Below are 14,051 nucleotides of genomic sequence, written 5' to 3' on the forward strand. Positions count from 1 at the left end.
ACCTGTACATCTATATTTTATCACAAGAATTAAGGCATGCTAGAGTTTTGTTAGCCTCAAAGCCTCATTATTCATTTACGCATGGGACTTGGAGGTGGATTCTGGGTAGCGTGCTCTGCACCCTCAAGAACCGAGGAGATGGCACGTCTGCAAGAAAACATAAACAATCTTTGAACACTACCCTTCTGAAAACTGATTTCTCTGGTGCTTCACAGACTGAAAAGGACCGTTTTCAGGTTGAGAACATGTGTGAACGTATCTCTAGTGCACGTGGGGTGTAAGGGTTTTCATGGGTGTGGCCCGTGTGCACGTCTCTTTACAACTGAAATCCCTATCTCCAAGGAGTTTGCCAAAGTGTCAGAAAATCACTTGTCTTTTGGTAACAATGGGCTATGGAGAAATCTGCTGAGGTGTTACCCCACAGGTGCAAACATAGCTGCAGAGTTTTTGCTCCAGTGTCCATTATGTAGTCTCACAGAGTATGTACAGATCAGCCCAACATGGCCGCCAATCTGTGGTCGTTCCTAATGCACTGCTGGGGATTGTAGTCCCTTTCAAGTTTCGAGTTCATTAGGGCTGGGAGGATAGGGCCAGGGGCAACACCCTCACCCTGGAAGATGATGCAGAATAACACAGGTTCGATCCCTGTGTCAGCGCTTAGAAACCTCTGGGTATTAAGCACATTATAAATAACCAATTACAATTACAAATGAATCATCTCTCCCAGCAAGAGGAGTATAGGTGAACCCTCGGTTGTCAAAGGGCCTCCTCCTTCTCCTCACTTAGTATTTTTCTTTCCCTGATATGCCCTGCTTGATGATCTGGTTTTGTGGATCAAGTTATCTTCATTGCTACCTTCCCTGCCCCTCCTTGACTCCTAATCAAGTATTTATGTCTTCATATGCTTCCACAAGGATGAATGCAAATGCAAATGTTCCTTCTGAATCCGCATGTCATTTGAGGTCTTCTCATATGTTCTTCTGTAATGCAGAACTCCTGAATGCCCAGCATGGGAGGACTGTGGGGGAGATGGGATAGCGTTAGCAGAGAGGCCGAGCACCCATTAGACTGGATCATCGCACCCTTCACAAGTACACGACGTGTGGGGTGCTGATGAAAGGGGCTCAGGGTACTTCAAGTGATCCGCATTCAGCCCCCTCCACATAGAACCAGAGGTCCAACCTCAACTTCATTTGAATGCAAGTAGGACTAAATTGGGGTACCCTTTTTCCAATAGGTTACATTAACCTTGTTTCATAACCCAGATGTACTTAAGCCAACTAATTCATGGCTCATTTTGCCAAACAGATTGAATATTCCTGTTGCATAACTCCATATGCAATCAAATCACCTAACACATGTATTTACCACATACTCCTATTGTATAACCTTGTACGATGCACCAAAGGGACCTTTTCTTTCATGTTTTTGTCATGCAATGATGGAGTTGGGATTGTTTTCTTCTGATGCTTACCACTTTGTAAAGTCCAGTACTTGGTATTCTATGCATGGATGGATGATTGGAGTGGCACCGTAAAATAGGGGTTTGAGTTTAACAAGTCATTTTCTGAAACTGCATGGCCAAACTTCAGTCTTTCAAGTATACATGTACTATGATACACCGCCTGCTAATTAATGGCTGCCAGATGTGCATGCGCTGTGCATTTTGTATGCTTTTCAGAGCCCTCAACCTATACACAGTTGTGTATATACATGCTGCTTGCTCCACCTTTCAGTGCAGTGTGTCCATAATTGGATGAGCCGCACCCCAAATTTGAAACACCTGCAAGCAACCACAAAATCACACAACATCCCGCACTCAACATGTAAAACTGATAAATACACCATTATAGTACTAGTTATTTCTGCCAAAATTATCCTTTGCATGCAATCATACATGGATGATATCAAGTGAATGGGCCTCATTCCGGGTAGGGCGGTAAGGGATACCAGGCACCGGTAAGAAGACTGGTGCTGGTAATCCCTTACCACCCTACTACGAGGTCCCTTAGCGGGTCTTTCCTTAACACCTGGTCTGACCAGGTGTTAAGGACGGGACCTGTTAAGGGACCTGGGCACAAATAACGGCCTTGGCATACGCCGGCCCGTTACTTGCAACCTCCCCATTCCCATTGAGCCCTAGGGGCTGAAATGGGAATGGGGAATGGTTTTGTGAATGGGGACTTACCGGTTCTGCCAAGGTCTGACTAGACCGGTAAGTCCCCATTGCACCAAACCGGACACGGTACCGTTAATGGTGGCAGTCATGGCGCAACTAGTGCCACTTGAGGAGAACCATCTCCGGTTCCAGAAGCACCTCAAAACCTTCCTCTTTGCTTCTGTCTTCGTTCCCCTTCTCCCCTGCTGATCTGCTCCCTTGCACTGTGCACCTGGCCACCCTCTGTCCCCTGGGCCCAGGTACCTGCTCACCCTGCCACCTTCCTGCACTGCCTCCTGGCCACCCCTTGCACTGGGGACTGTATCTGTACCCATGCAGCCCCCCCCCCCCATTTTTCTTCTTTTCTGCACCTATTCAGACTTACCCAGTCTGCTGCCTTAAACACAGCACTTGCCACTTGCTGGCTGCACTACCACAGTTTATCTCAATTTTCTATTTATTTTTTTTATCTGCGCTCCTCGGCTTCTGCACTTTCCACTCTCCCCCTTCCATGCACTTTTTCCCTTTTCCCTTTCCCATGCACTTGCGCATTCTCAATGTCACTGGGCCTAGTAAGATCGTTTTTATGTTGTGCTGTGTTCTCCCTTGTTCCCCTCCCTTGCCTAGTCGCGCTCTGAAACACTTGTGTACGAGCGCGATTCAAATAAAATATCATATCATATCATAACACACCAGTCACACAAATCTGTCTCCCACATTGAGTCTTGCTTCAAGTTCTGGAGGGCAGACATTTTGGAATGTATTCATGGGGAGACACATCTGGAGTACTGGTTCCAGTCTCCAGTATTGTGGTGAGTTTCTGGAGGCCACATTTTGCCTTTGTTCTTTGTTCAGCTACATTCCAAACTGTGTGCTCATTTCTGACTGGTTCATTAGGAGTCTGGTGGAGCTTTGGTGTGTTCAGGTGTGATTTTTTATGAGTGTGTTGTCTGTGTGTGACCCAACTTATCTTTCTTCTCATGAGGCAGCCCCCATCCTACTTGGAACCCTATTACTGGAAGAGACTGCTGTCAACGGATAAAGGAATGTGGCGAGCCAGGTGAGGGGAGTGGTTCTATGAGATTTTAAGGCATGGGGTGTGTAAAACACTGATTAACACCACCTCGTTCACATATACATAACCACTCTCCAAATCACTTCGGTTCACATTACCACACTGCACAAGGGCATAGCAACTCTGCTTTTCTGCACGTTTTCTGAAAACACAAAGGGCCTCATTACAAGTATGGCGTTAAGGCAACAACGGTGCTGGTATCGCTACCAGCCCTGTTGCTACCGTACCGCCATAGTAGGAGTTCTGCTCGCGGGTGCCCTTGCAGCCACCAGGTCTGACCTAGTGGCCATACTGACACCCGCAAGCAGAACATGATGGTAGCATCGGTACCATTATTAACGGTACCGGTGCTACCACCCTCCCCATTCCCATTGAGCCCTATGGGGCCGAATGGGGATGGGGAGTCCCTTATTACTGGCAACCGTGAATGGGCAATTACCGGGTCCACCAAACTCGGCATGCCCATTCTTGGGTGCCAGATTTTTTGGAGTTTTTGGAGTTTGGAGGTAGCCTGCCTATATTATAGGCAGTGGTTGAAGTGAGCGGGAGCGGTTAGGAGCGGTGCTCCTCTACTTTTTTAAATTACCTTTTACAGCTCCCATACTTTTATTTTAAGAATAAACTGTTTCAGAATGGTTTTGTTTTAAAATAAAAGTGTAGGAAGAAGTTGAAACTTGCACTTTCAGGGCACTGCACTGAACGTTCCCATAAACATCAGGTTTAAGTGTTTGGGGGGTGCATTGTGTGTGGGCGGGGATGTGGCGATGGGGTTTGTGGGAAGCGGGGACAGGCCAGCATGGAACATAGCTCCACTACTTCTTTTCGTACACTTCGACCACTGATTACAGGCATGGCTACCTCCAAACTTATAATGAGGCGATTACCTCTGTGAAATCCATCTAACAAAGCAAACACACAAACGAACGCATGCTTTCGAAAGAAAGGCTTGACATATTTATAAGATCAAGCATTAAATAAATCAATAAACACCTTTTCCAGCGGTGAAATTAATGGACTAATCAAACACACTCAATAGAATTGTGCTGCCTCTATTTTACACCGTCTTACAACACAGAAAATGTAGCTTGGATTTGCTCAACACAAACTCCAGACCTTCTGACTTTGCCACTGCTGCTTCTGATGAGCTGGGGCAAGGGGGGAATAGTTTTACAGCCGTCATAATAAAAGAAGAATTCCTCTTGGCTTAGTGCGCTGCACTCTGCAGCTGACGGAAGTTTATCAATAACCAACAAAAGAAGGATACAGCGAGCAGCTAATGTGGAAAGAATCCCGCGAGGAGTCCTCGAGGAAACGAGACCAAGAATGCGGAAGCAAGTGACGCAGAAAAATACAGCTTGAAAAGTGCGTCCATCCTGGACGCGAGCTTTCCTTCAAATGATCTCCTGTTTACCGCATCGCTTTGTTTGTTGCGTTGCTTTCTGATGTTGTTCTTGTTTCAGGGGAAACAAAATCAAAGTTGTAAATAGATTAGTGGCGAAAACAGGATTGTTGTGTCTCCAAGACGGATCGCTTATATGCCAAACTTACTTCACGTATTATCAACAAATAGCAACCTTCCCATCATCTATACATCTTTGTTGGAAAACACATATGTTTGGATGCACTGGGAATCATATTCTACGATTATTTCCTTAAAATGGCATTTATATGACACATGCATGTGCATTGTGGTATGTTATAACATGCTATTAGTATGTGTATGCGCATCACAGCCATTTGTATTGTCTGCAGGCGCTCTGGCTGAGGTGGAGGAGAATGGAATGGGTTGGTCAGTTAGGAGGCGAGGGAGAGAGCAAGGTTGTGGTGCTTTGTGTTGATGCAGGTCGGGAGGACACTGAGCTCTGTGTGCGCAAAGGTTTTCTAGGTGTGATGTGCTGAGAGCATCAAGGGATTTGTGTCCATAGGATGAGCCTTGTGACTGCATTATGCTCGTGCATTGGCCGTAGGCAGGGTGTGTCAGCTGGTGTTAGAAGTTAGAGTTGTGTTCCTTGGAGTCATGGGACAGGGTCTTCTAAAAGCTGTGTGTGGGTGACTATTTTGAGTTTCTATGTAGTGAGTGAGGTGGAGAAACTGTGGGTGTTTCACAGGATCATTGATTGGTCCTACAGACCTTTTATATCAGGGGGGGCAAACATATGATGCCCCCATCTGTTGCATTGTGATGGAAGGTGTAGAGCTAGTTCGAGGTTGTTGTGGGCTGATGTCCTGTGTTATGTTCTGATAGTAAGAAGAGAAGGGAGGCAATCTCTTTGGGTTTTAGTTCTACGCAGAGAGAGGTGTTGTATTCTGATTTCATATCTCTCTCCATGTTCCACGGTTAAGTTTGGAAACTGGCAGTTGGGAGCAGGACCGGCGTTACCTTATGATGCATCGGTGTATGGGGTAGGTTGAATGAGTGGGGCTGGTTGTTGTTGTTGTGTGTTTGGATACTCTCCATTGGTAATGTGCGGAAAAGCCAGTGTTTCCACAAATCAGGCCCTTAGTGATGCCACAGATATAAAGGATAAACATGTTTTCATTTAGAAGTTCAACTCCAAAATAAAATGAGAACAAAAAACATTACACTGTCAGAGTGCTTTCCACACACTCTGGGAAAACGTTTTTAAAGTTGAAGTCATCAATGCGATTTCATGAAAAATATTTGTAGCCATGTTGGCCAACAAAAGAATGATATAGGTTGCATCTTGCACTATATAGCTTTAATTATGCCAGCAGTAGCTACAGAAAGGTTCTGGACATGAATCACTGCCTGCAAGTCCCCTCAAGAAATCATGTGATTTGTGTGTGCTTCTTGGTGCAGCACATAGTACTACAGGATAGAACACACTGAGCCTCATCACGAGTTGGGCAGTAATGCCAGCGTTATTACCGCCGGCGCTATTAGCTCTACCGCCAAAGCCCCGGCGCTATTAGCGCCAGATCACGGGTTTGGTGGAACGGTTACTGCCCATTCCCCATTGGGCCCATTCAGGAATTCCTCATTCCCCATTGGGCCCAATGGGGAAAATTTGCGCTATTACCGCTGGCAGGTTTCCTGCCGGCAGTAATAGTGCCGAAAATCGGCAATTTTGCTGCAGATTTCCCCCCAGCTCGGAGCTGACCCTATGAACTAACCCACAGTTTCTCCACCTCACTCACTACATAGAAAATCAAAATAGTCATCCACACAGAGCTTTTAGAAGACCCTGTCCCATGACTCAAAGTTGGGGGGAAATCCGCCAAGGCCATGATCTGGCAGACCCTTAAATGCGGCGGTAATAATGCTACCGCCGTATTTAAGGGTTACCGCCAGAAACGTGATGAGGCACTGTGTAAAAAAAAATGCTGAACATTCTAGCGACATCTTCTATATCTGCCTGAAAAAAAAAATAGCTTCAGCTAAATACCAATGAAATTAGAAAACAATATGGAGACATACATATGAACAGGTAAACAAATGAATAAATAAATATAATAAAACCGGGATCCTTAACCATTGTTGCTCACTGCTGCTGGCAACACAGCCAGTTAAGTCTGATTTATGAGCAAAAATGAAGCGGCAGCCAGGATGCAGGAGTCCTCTTTCAATTTCAGTGGCTGGGGCAGATCTTCTTTGTGGGGAGGCAGGCAGAAGACAGGGTGAGGAAGTGGCTGGCAAGTGTGCAGAGCAGAGGGAAGACACGGTAGTGCTGCTGGGTTCCATGGCCTCACAAGGAGGACAATGGGCCTCATTACACGGTAGGCGGTAGCCATGGCGCTATTGGCGCCATGGCTACCCCCTACCGCTGTCATAGTCCGAGTTCCCGGAATAGGGACTTACCGGTCTATTCTGACCTTTGCGGGACTGGTAAGTTCCCATTCCGGGAACCATTCCCCATTCCCATTCGAGCCCCCATAGGGCTCAATGGGAATGGGGAAAGAGCTAATAACGGTACCGCTATTAGCGGTACCGTTATTTGCTCTGAAGTCCCGCAGCGGGTCCTTTCCTTAACGTGTGGTCTGACCACACGTTAAGCACGGGACCCGCTGAGGGACCTCGTAGTAGGGCGGTAGGGGATTACCGGCACCTGTGCCCTTACCGGTGCCGGTAATCCCCTACCACCTACCGTGCGTGTAATGAGGCCCAATGTCTAAAAGGCCAGGATCCAGATTCACCCTCAGGCTTACAACATTCTCTCCAGGGTGATACTAGCTGCTGATTGATCTTGTTCTCTGTTGTCAACCATCAACCATCTCTTTGCTAAGCACCTGAACACTTTAAAACTCACTCAATAATAATATAGTGCATATTTACATATGCTTTTCCCAGTACCTTCTCAATTTTCTAAACATAAATTGCTTTTTCGCTTGGGAAATATAGTCCACATGAGGTTCGCCAGAAAGTTTCATCTCAACCAATAATTTACATTATCATTGAGTCGTCATCCTTTTTAATGGCAAATTAATGTAATCGTTTTCACCAAATGATTGTGTGTAACACTACAAACATAAGTATAGTTTAATGATAGGAAACGATGTACATGGCTGCTAAAGTTAGGACTACAAAATAGAAAAACAGAGTACCTGGGCATCCAATAGCACGGAGTTCCTATGAGGAGTTGTTTTGGGCGGAGAGGAACAGGAACTGGGTGGGAATGGCCTTAGGAATTAGCATGGCCGTGGGCAGTCAATGGGTGGGCAAATAACCAAACAACACCTACAAGCAGTCTGTTCCTCTTCATATGCCATTTCTCCATATCTGTACTCTAATACAATAGTTTCGTCTTATAGGTGTTGCAAGTGATACATTATAGCCCGTACTAAAAATGAAGGAAACAACTATTAAAGAAGGAACATATTCTTGCAAGAAGTGCCAGCAATTCTGGTGAACTTAGGAGGGCCACTTGGTGCCTTAGGTCTGTGCACTACTGACTTCTGCTGAACGAATGGGGCATCTAGTTGGAAGTTGGGGTTAAGAGGAATGGACAGGAGACACGTGTCATGAAGGACACAGAGGAAGCCAATTAGTTGTCGTTCATATCATCTGTCTTCTAGCACTGTCCTGACAGAAGCAGTAGTGGTTGTGTGTGTCTCAGCGCCTTTTGTCTTCTGGCACTGTCCTGGCAGAAGCAGTGGTGGGTGTGTGTGTCTCAGCGCTTTCTGTCTTCTGGCACTGTCCTGTTTTCTGGCACTGTCCTGGCAGAAGCAATGGTGGGTGTGTGTTTCAGCGCTTTCTGTATTCTGGCACTGTCCTGGCATAAGCAGTGGTGGGTGTGTGTGTCTCAGCGCTTTCTGTCTTCTGGCACTGTCCTGGCAGAAGCAGTGGTGGGTGTGTGTGTCTCAGCGCTTTCTGCTAGAAAGCCGGTGATTAACTTGAAGTGTCCAAAGTGAAGGGGGGGCCTTACTGCATTCCTTCCTCTTTCCTGTGCCTCCACATTATGACCCCTTTCCCCTTGCAGCAGAATAACATCACTTAATGAAACTGATCCACATTTCCTACATATTGGTATTTGAAGCCCCCCTCCCGCATTTTACAAAAGGGAGTTGTTAATGCTTCAAGTGCGTTTTCAGCATCCCAGAAGGGGGTGGCCCTGCATCTCAACGTGATAAGCCGTTTTGCACTTCACATAATTGGCACGTTGCCAGCCTGTGTGTTCTGCAGGTTGCTTGTCTCTGATTGTGAGTGCAGATAACTGATGCATAGCCTCGTCCCCAGGTGCATGGCGGATTCAGCATTCAGGTGGAGACTGCTGCAGGCCCTGTGCATTATAGTTTGCTGCTCTGTCTATTAGCGCGCGTATCTTGGCGTTATCAATGGGTCAATGGGCATAGGGGCTGCTTGTGTGCTAGTTCTCTGATCACTGACAGCGGTGTGTTGTTCATAGAGGTGATTGCTATGCTCGGTTCATGTACATAAAGGCTCTCTGATGTTAAAAGGCTCTTTAATGCAGGAAGTGGCGCCACCTGATAGGCGTTTATCGGATTCACATTAAACGCATGTGGCCACGATGACAATGATTCATTTCAGTTTTCAAAGAAACCTATTTTTTCACATTTGCCTTGTGCTCTGTCTATCGTTTACCGCAGTGAAATGCACAGGCTGTGCAGGCAAGCCGTGCTCAATTAAACATGGGCATTCTGGCTTAAATGATGGACCAGCGGCATGCTGTCAGATCGGCGTGGTGTACCTACTATAATGAAGCAAAACAGATTTAAATAAAAATGCATCTTTTGGTGCAGAACATGGCTCATTTCCTGGATTGAAATATAGTAGGAATTGTTGAAACCACAAGTGATCTAACAAATGTTCTTGGTGCACCTGAAGTCTACATCAAGGCTATGGTGAACGAGCTTTAGAAAAAAGTGTACATCTTTCCAAATGAAAAAAAAACACTAGTGGGCTCTTATTTCAGTGAGTGGCAATTTCACACAGTCTAGCACCACCAAGTAAACCGCCGCTAAGCGCTGAGAAGAAGCAGAAACGTACAAAGATGAAAGTCACCTTTCTCCCCGTTTCCAACACCAACAACATTCTCCCCTCTTCCATTTCTTTACCCCCGACCTCCTCACTCCCTCACATACAGTTCTCAAGCTTGTGTGTCTCTTTGACGCAGACCAGAAACTCTTCCAATCCATCCTCCTCAGCGAGCTTCAATGTTTCAAACATTTCAAAAATCCACTCACATCTCACGCACCACTCAAACAAAACATTTATCTCTACTCTTGTGCTCATCAAACTGGACTACTGTGCTTCTCGGCCCGCCCCTCTACTCTTATGCTAATGCAGAGGAGCAGGCAGATGTCTTTTCCCGAGCTCCCGCCCCCCTCCCCGCCATCATACTGGAACAGCAGAAGAGCTCTATGTGGGACCCAATGTGTTGTCCCTGTACCACATTGAGTGTAGGAGAGACGATATGCACTGAGGCAACTATACCGAATGTACCCTCGTACTGAAAGAGTGGAAGGATGTCAGCACGCACCATTGGATATCATGTAGCGCTGAGTGAAATCTGATGAGGGCAGAGTGATGTCATGAAGAAGATATACTAGGACATACAGAAACAATATGAAAATACTTAAGAGTGACAATGTAATTGCAGTAACAAGAGACACATGTACAAAATGATAAAGTAATCATATATACAAAGAGTATAAAATGACTTGCTGACCAATAAGTGTAAATACACAGTAACACAAGGTAGATGAGACATATACAAGCTTGCTACAGATGAAAATATAAAGTGATAGGGCGGCCATGATAGGAAAATGGAATTTGACTTCTGTTAAGATTCAATACAGCTACCTCAGAAACAGACCAGGGATGCAGAGTCAGGAGACGTTGGAGAAATAGCTTTGTGTACAGAATAAAGAGGAGTCTACGTTGGCCTGGGATCAAGGATACTATTTTAAGGAATAATTGCAAGACACAAAGGGAGGCAGACGGATAAGCCATGAACATAGGACATATTTCTCTTAGATTAAAGAAGAAAACATTTACATGAGCCAAGTATTGGATAATTACCAGTGAATAAGGTCTATACAAGATGGCGTGAGCAAGAACACCCAGGCGCCGTTTCCCATACTGGTTTTAAGAACCGAAAAGGTCATTAAAAGGGTTAACAACCTTTTCGGTACTTAAGACCTATTCTGAAGGTGGTGAATTCTTCCGAAGTCGTAGGAATGACCCACTTTCGGAACACATGTGGCGGTTTCTAGGATGGGTGGGAAACCAACCTAGCAACCGCCACATTCGTAACCTGGCAGTTTTGAAGGGTATTCTTGTGGCACTCCTCCATTTTAATATGTGCACTAAAATAGCGCACATATACGGTACCATTTTGATGCCGTTAAACTGGAGGAGTGCCACAAGAAGCCGGTGCCAGTGCAGGGTGTATATGAACACTTTCATATACACCTGTGGTGCATATGAACACTTTCATACACACCAAAGTAAGCAGCTTCAACGTTGCAGAATACAACCTTCAAGCTGCTTGCTTTGGTGTATATGAAGGTGTTCATATACACTACACGGGGTCTGCAACGTTGAAGCAACGTTGAAGCTGCTTACTTCTGCATTCTCTGCAGCATTTTTGTAGAATAACCAATATGTTGTTATTTTACAAAAATGCTGCCAAGATTTCAAGATTGTGTCCGTTATGACCAAAACAGGCGCAATCCTGAAGGTGCACTGTCGTGCACCACGAGGATGCCCAGGCCCACTTGAGAATATTGGTGGAGCCTGGGCATCCCAATTTGGCGCAGTCAATCGTACTCTTAAGCACGCTCACTGCACCAAGTTAAGAATCGGGCCCCCAGTATCATAGCATTAAATAGCAGTAAATAGGTGGTTGAAAAGGACAAATTTGCAGTCTCCTCCCACGTGATTCAGAAGTAGAAAACAAGGGCTGTTCATTAAGCTCCGGATGAAGATAGTGATGTGCTTACACTCCCTCGAATGTCCCAGAACAGAGAGCAGGTTACAAGGTCAACTACAGATGGGAAACATTGGCTTATAGTTGGACTGACGAGACATGATGGACTAATTGGGAAAGTGGGGAGGAATCTGACGTGACTCGAGAACCTGGGTTTCATTTTTCTTATGTGCTGCTAACAAGCACAAGTCCAAGGTTTGGTGAGAATGCCAACCAATCAGAGGGTCTATGGGGCAACGTGCTATACAATGTTGCACAGACCAATCTGTTGCCCTTTTCTCTGCTATAATCAGTATTATAGGTATTTAGAGGTCGATCGAGGTGTGCCCTACAGATAAGGGGTAGCAAATGAAGCAATAAGTCCTTTATATATGCAATAGGTACATAAGTTCCCCTAGCCAATCCTTCCCTTCAATAGGTTTTACATTTTGCCACATAGGATGACGTCAAAGATGACGCATATTGCGGTATATAAACTCTGTATAATACAAGTCTCTGTGTGAGTGTGCGAGCAGCAGTCTGTTGTTCATCAGTTCTCTCTGCTTTATTGAACTGAGAATAAAGTAGTATTTTGCCATACTTTCTGTGTCTGTTTGGTTATTTGGTTTGAGATCTTTACTGGTATTTCCATTTAGCACAAGAGACGCTTGAAGGTGCTAGAGCACACTACCTCCAACAAAAGCCTCAACTTTGCACCATGGACCCTTTTCAACCTACCCTGATCCTCTTCCACCTCTACTAATTGTCACCATTTTTGGTAGCTCTCCATGCAAATTTGTTCTCTCATTAGATTCCTGCAGCTCAACATCCATAAATCAATCCATGACCTTGCACCCAGCTGCATCACTTGACTGCGTCTGACTGTACAATTCATCTCAAACTTTGCACTCCTCAATCTATCAGTTACCTGTCCCATTGTGCCACCTCCTCCTACTTCTACTCTGTTTCCCTACTTGGCCCACTAGACTGAAATGCTGCCCCCAGCCATCAAAGCCATCTCTTTTGTGGAACTCTTCAAAATGTGTCTCAAACTCTAACTGCTAGCGATGGAACAAGCCACCAAACGCATCCACCCTCTATCCAAACAAATCACCCAACCCACCTATCCTGTCTTCTGCCGTCAGTACCACTAAGTAGTTTGTAAATGTCCTCCTGCCCTGTCCCTGCACCGGTGCACCCTGCACAGCGTCTCAGTTTTAGCGTTGCTTGGTACTTAAACTGTTTGTCTCTTCTGGTTTAGAATGTTTCATTTGTTTTCCTCCAAAAATGGGTCCCTGGAGCCAGATGTCCATGGAGGAGGCCTCAGGACGGAGCAAGGTGGAGTCTTCGTGACCAAAAGAGGAGGAGTCTGGCAGATGGAAGAAACCTGGTGGACATACAGGAGAAGACCATATGATGAGACTGCACTGTGCAATTTTGTTGTAATGTACTTAGTGACATGGAGACAGGCCTCTCTGGCAAACATACAAATTGTATTCAAGCCGGGGCCAGCATTAGGCCTTGTGATGAAAGATGCCACCACCAAAGCCCAAAGATGCTGAATACATTCTGGATGATACAAAAAAGGGAGCAGGCACCCCTCTCGGGAAAGGACATAGCATGATAACCTGTTCTGTGTTTTTTTCCCACTTTGACAGTCCGCAGCCATTGCTTTTAGCTCACTGTACTTTTCACAAAGGAGGAATAACCATTTGCATATCAGTCTTTGTCCCACCCAGAAGGGTAGTCCAGCCCTGAACTGCCAGGAAAACCTCCTTTGAACAAGAGTACCAACCGCAACCCCAGACACATGTTTCAGCCTTGTTGGGCCCCATCAGTGAGGAGGAGCTGTGCATCTGTGAGCACAGTGAGCAAGGGGTCCACGTCTGGGTTTCCCCAGGTAATTTAGAGTGACCAACTCCAAGTTTCTTGCAAAATTAAAAAAAGGTAACAGGCACCCATTTCTAGAAAGGTATCAGGTGCCACTCTCTAGAAAGAACTTGACATGATAACCTGTTTTGTGTGTTTTTCCCACTTTGAGAGTCCGCAGGCATCGCTTTTAGCTCATTATACTTTTCTCAAAGGAGGAATAACCATTTGCATATTAGTCTTTGTCCCGGCCGCAAAAGCAGTCCTCCACCGAAATGCCGGCAAACCTCCTTTGAACAAGAGTACCAACAGAAACCCCAGACACGTGTTTCAGCTTGTTGGGGCTCATCAGTGAGGTGGAGTTGTGCCTATGTGAGCACAGTGAGCAAGGGGTCCACGTCTGGGTTCCCCCAGGTATCCTAGAGTGACCAACAAGTCCCTTGCAAAATAAAAAAAAGGTAGCAGGCACCCCTCTGTAGAAAGAACATGACATGATAATTTGTTCTGTGGTTTTTTCCCACTTTGAGAGTCTGCAACCATCACTTTTAGCTCACTGTAC

This window comes from Ambystoma mexicanum, chromosome 5p (assembly GCF_040938575.1).
Source record: "Ambystoma mexicanum isolate Mex_15411 chromosome 5p, UKY_AmexF1_1, whole genome shotgun sequence".
In the NCBI taxonomy this organism is placed as follows: Eukaryota; Metazoa; Chordata; class Amphibia; order Caudata; family Ambystomatidae; genus Ambystoma; species Ambystoma mexicanum.